Source organism: Hordeum vulgare, chromosome 3H, assembly GCF_904849725.1.
Source record: "Hordeum vulgare subsp. vulgare chromosome 3H, MorexV3_pseudomolecules_assembly, whole genome shotgun sequence".
Taxonomy (NCBI): domain Eukaryota; kingdom Viridiplantae; phylum Streptophyta; class Magnoliopsida; order Poales; family Poaceae; genus Hordeum; species Hordeum vulgare.
This window is the reverse complement of record NC_058520.1, coordinates 154,334,930-154,342,249: the sequence shown is the minus strand read 5'-3', so window position 1 is coordinate 154,342,249 and position 7,320 is coordinate 154,334,930. Positions and strand designations below refer to the sequence as shown.

The 7,320-nt window shown below is 43.9% G+C and overlaps 1 long non-coding RNA gene across 4 annotated transcripts; it reads right to left on the bottom strand.

Annotated features, from left to right (window-relative positions):
* Window positions 1–3,534: 3,534 nt before the first annotated feature.
* LOC123443334 lies at window positions 3,535–6,559 on the bottom strand. 4 transcript variants are annotated; one of them, XR_006630630.1, is made up of 3 exons: window positions 5,697–6,559; window positions 5,076–5,406; window positions 3,535–5,041 (listed from the first exon to the last, which is right to left on the bottom strand). It is a non-coding gene; the product is annotated as an uncharacterized LOC123443334 (long non-coding RNA). The 4 variants fall into 4 exon arrangements; XR_006630632.1 differs by having other exon boundaries at window positions 3,535–5,406; window positions 5,697–5,736; window positions 5,833–6,559; XR_006630629.1 differs by having other exon boundaries at window positions 3,535–5,406.
* Between the last annotated feature and the right edge of the window lie 761 nt (window positions 6,560–7,320).

Sequence of the window (7,320 nt, the reverse complement as noted above, 5' to 3'; positions counted from 1 at the left end):
TTGTAACTTAAAGAGGGAGCGTTATGCATGATTGTGGGTTCATGATCCTCGATGTCTAGCTTGCGTGACAGCAACATGAGACTAGGGGATGTGTTGTTGCCACGAGGGAGAAAACAACGATGCTTGTGACCGCAGTTGCAAGTATTGTTTACCTTACGCATAGTTTGTTAATGCAGTTGTCCGTTGCTTTGAGTTTACACTTTGGGTGGGACTCGCAAATTAATACCAGCAAGATGTTCCGGATAGATATCTCAAGGTGGATGACTAGTAAGTAGATGATGATGAATAAATGGTCTACTTGTCTTGGCGTACTGCCCATTACTATAGAGCCTCAAACAAATCAAGAAGCATAATTAGCATTGCGGTGCATTTATAGTTCTGTCAATTGTCTATCTGTAATTTGTTTACCTCACATGGTTGTTTATCGTCTTTTATGAGAGAGACATCACTAGTGAACATCATGTGACTCTGGTTCATATTACCATCATTGTTACACCTCCATCATGTACTGCTTTATTTACTTTCCCGTTGCTATCACTATCACTATTATCGCTTGTGTTTGATCCTTTGCAAACTACAAGGCCGAAGAGATTGAGAACCTCTCTGTACTCGTTGGGAGCAAAGTTATTTGTTGTGTGTCCAGGTCCACGTCTTCTGGTGACAGGACAATAGACACCTACTTGTTGAACCTCAGAGTCCTTCTGGTTCGATAAACCTTACAGTCCATGTGTGAGGGAAACTTGCTGCTGACTACATCTCAACCTTGCACTTGGGGTAACCAACGAGAGGGCGAGAAGTATATACATTCTCTCGTCATCAGCGACGTGTTGATGTTCCGAGGCCGGGCATGACCCAGGAATGTATGTCCGGCCAAAGTTTATCAAGCGTGTTGGGTACTGTGGTGCACCCCTGCTGGGAAGAAATAAACTATTCGCATAGTTGTGTCCATGGTTACAGGACGATTTGAAGTTGTCTCCCGATCTTGTACAACTAAAATTGTTACTTAACTGGAATTGTTTGCTCCGGAATTGCTTCCTCACACGGAGTCGAGGGAGGATCTCTGGGCGTGACTTTAATTAATATTGTTGCAACAATATGACTATTAATTGTGTTACCTGCTCTACTCTCGTCTATTGCTACAATACCCCTAAAGATGCTAGTCTTCGATAGGACCAGGCCTTCTCTCTCTATTCTCGCATTGCTGCAGTCAGTCCACATAGAACCCCTTCCTTTGATACTGATGCATAACTCAGCATAGTTCTTATGTAAGTCTTGCAAGTACTTTGGATGAGTACTCACCGTTGCTTTGCTCCCCCTTTTCCCCGTGATACATTGCTGCGACCAGATGATTGAGCCCAGGAGATGGCGTATCCCGCCGCGGACGACTGCTACCCCGACGGTGCCTACTACTACGTGGAGGCCGTTGGCGACCAGGAATAGTTAGGAGGTTCCCAGTCAGGAGGCCTCGCCTCGTTCGATCGTTGTATCTTTGTGCTAGCCTTCTCTAAGGCACCTCATGTTTAATGTCTGTACTCCGATATTTGTTGCTTCCGCTCACTCGTGTGCTTATCAAACTTCTGTATTCTAGCCCTCGAGGCCCTTGGTTTGTAATATGAAGCTTGTATGTTTTATTTGTGTCTAGAGTTGTGTTGTGATATCTTTCCGTGAGTCCTTCAGTTTGGTCGTATGCATTTGCGTGTATGATTAGCGTACGATCAAATCGAGGGCGTCGCAATGAGGCAAGAGGCGGGTCCGTGGGACGTGGGCGACGAGAGATGGCAGTGCTGAAGTAGGAGGAGGGAGGCAGGGGCGTGGTCGGCGGTGAGTCTCGGGCTGCGCGGGGTGGGAACGAAAGGGGAGGATGTGGGAGTAGTCGTGGAATGGGTTGATTTTTTTTTCCAACCGCACTTGTTTTTTGATTTTTTGGGAGTTCAGGAACATCAAAACGGTCCCTGTATATTACTAGTAGACTGCCCGTGCATTGCCACAGGCATTTTCAAAGAGTTTATTCATTACATATATGCATGTCAAAGTTTACATGTATAAAAAAATAGACAGACAAAAAATAATTGAAATCCACTTTACTTGCATTTTATTTTTTAGTTCAACGTTGTATATTATCACATCTGATACACACCATAAAGTTGTACAAAAATATGTAACTCTATAGTGTGTAATGCCTTACAAATGATAGATAGCACCTTTTTTGTGGAAAAGACCCTAGACATATATCAAAAAACACGAGTGGGACAGCACTCCAAAGAAAACAAAAGTTACAGCCGATTCCTTGTGGCTTCGACCCGCCACAAGCTCTTATGCGGGGTGAACGTGTGTCGTCGCACCACCACCATCGCTCCAACATGGAGCTGGCGTGACCTTGTAGATTGTGGGTGGGGTTCTTCATGTAGATTGTGGGTGGGGTTCTTCATGTATGGGAAGTCATGAACATCGGCCAGTAGGATCAACATGCCAAAGCTGCAACCCGATGAAGAATCACCAGGAACGAGACGTGAGGGGTTCTCGCGCTGCTCCAACCCCTAAACAAGACTCTTAGGATCCACGACAAGGATGGAGAGCGCCTAGCCTAGCCGCCATGGAGACAAAGCCAGAAATCTCGACAACATGGCAACCTTCTCCAAAGTGACGTACATGCCCAGAAACACCAAAGCTCAACAAATCCAATAGATCCTGAGGACACAAATCTGCACGCACCCCGTCAAGGCCCAAAGGACGACAACGCTTAGGGGAAGGAATAACATTTACTTTATTCTCAACGGCAACACCTCCACCTTCTGAGCACCGCCAACTAGAAACCAACCCATCCACACCCTATATACACGTCAAAGGAGATAGCAGGGGTTCCCCAACCTCCAATCGCCACAGCGGCTGGCGGTGAGAAGGGAACAGGCGCCCATGTCTTCGCCTCTTCCTTTCTGATGGGGAAACCTATCACCTTGCCTTTTATGCTTAAGACCAATGATCTCACGAAGCATGTCCATCTTTATTATAGAAAATATAGTGCATTGCAAGTGTGTTGTTCAGATTAACAGTAACTTAATGCATAGAGACTTGCTTGATCGCTAGTGTCATGATGTATCCTGAACTAATGAAAGTGCCACACATGGCCAACTATTAGGAGAGCGCAATTCATATATCATGTAGATTGATTCTGATAATTGTAAATGATGAACCCACTTACCTATGAGCTAATCCCAAACATCTGAATTTGACTGTTAAGTGTTAAATCGAAACCGTTGCTATCCAAAAGTGAACACGAGCACGTGCTGACACTTACCAAACATGTATAGCCACCGAAGACAAGCAGATTTAACAACAAATCCCATGATCGAGAAGACAATCTGTCCTCGGGTAACAATGACTATTTAGATTTACATTTTGTTGAAATGGAAGAACAAAAATTCCTTGTGTTTTACGCAAGTAACAGTAACTATTTCAATTGAGGGAAGAGTATAGTGTTGAAGTGCATACAACACATCCCACTGTAATGTTGCATATGAAGTGAGTGAGAAAACAAAAATGAACATCAAGCTCCATTACTTCAGCTCTTTAATACAAAGTTACAAGCAAAGGTGAAATCTAACAATATAAAACTTTGACATGAGTAATGGGATACTGAAAGGCATGTTTAGATTAACCTGCTTACCCATGAGTAATGGGATACTGAAAGGCATGTTTAGATTAACCTGCTTACCTACATATGAATGAAAGTATCCATAGAACGAAAGTATTAGTTTCTTGTCACCATTAAGAATATCTTCTACTAATTTTTTTGACTCCATCTGCATTAGATATCAGAACCGGGCTTGCTTGACATAGTGGATAGCCATGGTTTAGTTTGTACTTTGTAGGTTTTAGCCCATGGCTGAATAGATGCATGAGGAGACCGCCTTCTATACGCATGGCATCAACCCAAGACTCTACAATTTAGGAAGATACAAACCAGGTGAACAAAATAGATGCAGGTTCATAAATAAAATTAACTGAAGTAGATGGGTTCGGGCATCATACCATGGATAATTTTTTGGCTAGATTTTACCATGGGCTTGGTCACAAAACAATGGAGCGAACGAAAACACACATTGAAGCTACTCTAGCCAGCCAGCCTGCCATGTTAGGCTTCCTAGTGTCTCTCAATCTCGATCTCGATCTTGATTTGCCGAGCCCATGGCCTCAAAGTCTGACGGCGTGTTTGGATCGAGGCCAAAGCAAACCAGCGGCTCTTGAACTCCAAAATGCAGAATTTTACAAGCTTCACAAGAAATGGTGTACTTACTACCTATTGCAAAATCATAGTTCTTACTTGGAGTAGCAGCGAACCATGACCGAGTAGAAAAAGTAAATGACAGAAAATATAGTATCCTTCCTAAGAGCAACACGGACATTTCCCGTCTTGGATTACTCTAGATTCCCCATCCCCGTGCAAGAGAAATGCCCCAGCCACCCGTCCCCATGTTCGCTCCTTGCTACCCTCCTCCTCTCTGCTCATATTAATTACTTTGTATTGGTACAATATAGAGTTTGTGGGGGAATAAGCATTACTCAAAGTAATTTTTTATTGAAAAAGAGACGAAAAGCAAAGCTAAAGTTCTCACATAATAAGATTAAGAGATAAAGCATAAGGCAAGCAATAACTAATAATGACTCGCAATAACAAGTGCCAAACATGCCAATGTCACAAATATTCAGCAGCAATAAAGCAATCAATAAAAAAATACAACATCATGTACCATCAACAAACTAATCTCCCTTCTAGAAGATACTAATCACGTCTAAGAAATTCTTGCATGCAACTGTCTTTTGCTTGGTATATTTTTTATTTACAAATAATCCATTTATAGACTGTGTGCACATGCGCATGCACGTGCGTGCGTGTGTGTGTTCACTACGTCTTTCACAAGAGCTAAATGCAGTTGGTCTGTAATTAGCATGGCTGATGGAATAAGCATCAATACCTTACTGCATGGCTGATGTAATAAGCATCAATACCTTACTGCATGGCTGATGTAATAAGCATCAATACCTTACTGCATGGCTGATGTAATAAGCATCAATACCTTACTGTATGGAAAATTCAGGGATAAAACTTAACAATTAAATTTCCAGATTTATGGACTGAACTTAATTCATTTTTGTTTCTGAGGTTGTGGACCTAAATTGGTGCAAGGTGCATACCCCTAAATCAAACTGATAATTATGTTGACGTTCATTGATAAAAGCTTATCATCAGCTTAGTCCTGCTATTGCAACCGCACACACTTTCCTATGCAATCACAAAATGTTGTCCAACAATATGGTCAAACCAAACCAACAATTCTTAGCAAGATGCGCACGGCCTGATAAAAACTGCACCAGCTCATGCATCGACGAGGCGGCGTGCTCAATGTCCTGTAGACATCACATTATAAGATGCTACGAGTTAGTGAGAGTTTGAAGGTTCACGTCACTCATGTATGTACTCTATCTACTTTCTCCTCAGAAAAAACATTGTACACATAGATTGGAAGAACCACATAAATTTTTGTATTGTTTTGTCCATGTTCAAACAACTTCTAGGGTCACATCAGAACTATTTTGCTTCACACATAAGGCTGCACTACCGAATTTGCAAACTAAGGGGAATACATTTGGGCATGCTAATTAACTTGCAAGATGAATGGATGCAGCTGCTGAGATACCTGATCTTGGCGACCGGCGGCTTCCATGCAGCAGCTCTACCTGGCGTACAACGGTGACAAATACAGTAGATTGCATGGTTTGAATTTCAGTTTTAAGATGCCATGTGATGTCAACGGTGGATGGGTCGGGCCAGACCTGCTTTTGATGATGATGCGGAGGTATGAGGACCTACCATGAACCCCGCCGCCGGGAAGCTGGGAACACCATATCCTCTTACACGCACACATCAATAGGTCCCCTTCGCCACGTCCACACTCCACAGTTGTTGCTCCAAATCGAGTCGCGAGGCAAGATGAGCATGGGATTGTAAGAAGGCCGGCATGCCGATTCATCTCCTCCTTGCCCACCTTGACCACTTGTAACAGACAGGCTAACAACAATGTAGGAGGACCCCGGAGGGTTGGGGTAGGGCAGGAGTGTAGGAGGACCGCGGAGGGCTAGGTTAGGGCAGCAGCGGAGGAGGACACCGGGGGGCTGGGGTAGGTCTCACCGATGGAGGAAGGTCGGGCGAAGGGCGGCAGCAGGCGGGAAAAGACGGTGGGGTGCAGATATGTGACGTATCCGAGATGACGCATCGATGCGGGACGGCGGCGCACGACGGCGACGATCGCCGGCTTCGCGGCGATGTCTCCTCAGGTCGGCGGCGGTCGCCGCGGATGTGTCTCCTCGGGTCGGTGGCGAGGAGACGACGGTGATATCTTGAGGAGGAGGAGAGCGAGGGCATGAGGAGGGGGTCATCAGCAGGAAACACCACGTCGGCCTGGGGTGGAGAGGCAGATCGGGGATTGGGGGTTGGGCGGCGGCGGCGGCTGGTGACGGGGTTGAACTAGGTAGCGAGGCTGCGAGGGATCGGGAGAGGTAAGAGAAGTCTAGACTCAAACCCTTAAAACAAAAACCAGTTTTAAGGGTTGAGAATTGCATATTTTTGACACTTTAAGGGTTGAAAAACAGGGGCAAAGACCCTCAAACCCAACCCTAGTCTTTGCCCCAACCTCAAACCTTAAAACTGTCATTCATATATCACACATTTCATCACATTTCATCATATGTGGTTGTTCCTTAACTAGACAATACTTCAGTATATATCCCATCAAATGTGACTGGAAGTAAAAAAGAAACACATTCAGCTCTTGATAAGTGGGTTTACAGTTATGCACTTAGTAAACTTCCAGACGTCATTGCTCAAGCTCAAAAGTATGACTGTGTATGGCAAGCCCACTAAAAAGACCAAGATTGAACTTCTGTACTCTGAAAGAGATCCCCTGCAAATATCCAAAACGGAATTCAGACAACAAGATAAGAAATTTGCAGGACAAAGGTGAGAACTTGTATGCTGAATGGCTTCCATATGAGTCTTCTTCCTCCAAACAGACAAAATTGACAAGAACATCGACGCAGCTCAAATCATAATACATATTTACTGAAACTACTGAAATATCGTTGACTGAAGTTGGATTCTTTTGGATAGGCAAGAACAGTAGTATTACTGAAACTACTCAAATCCAAATATATATATATATACTGTAAACCCATCCAGTAACTGTAAAAAAGAAACACATTCAGCTCAAATCTTAATACATATATACCGAAACTACTGAAATCCAAGTATATAGTATATATGCC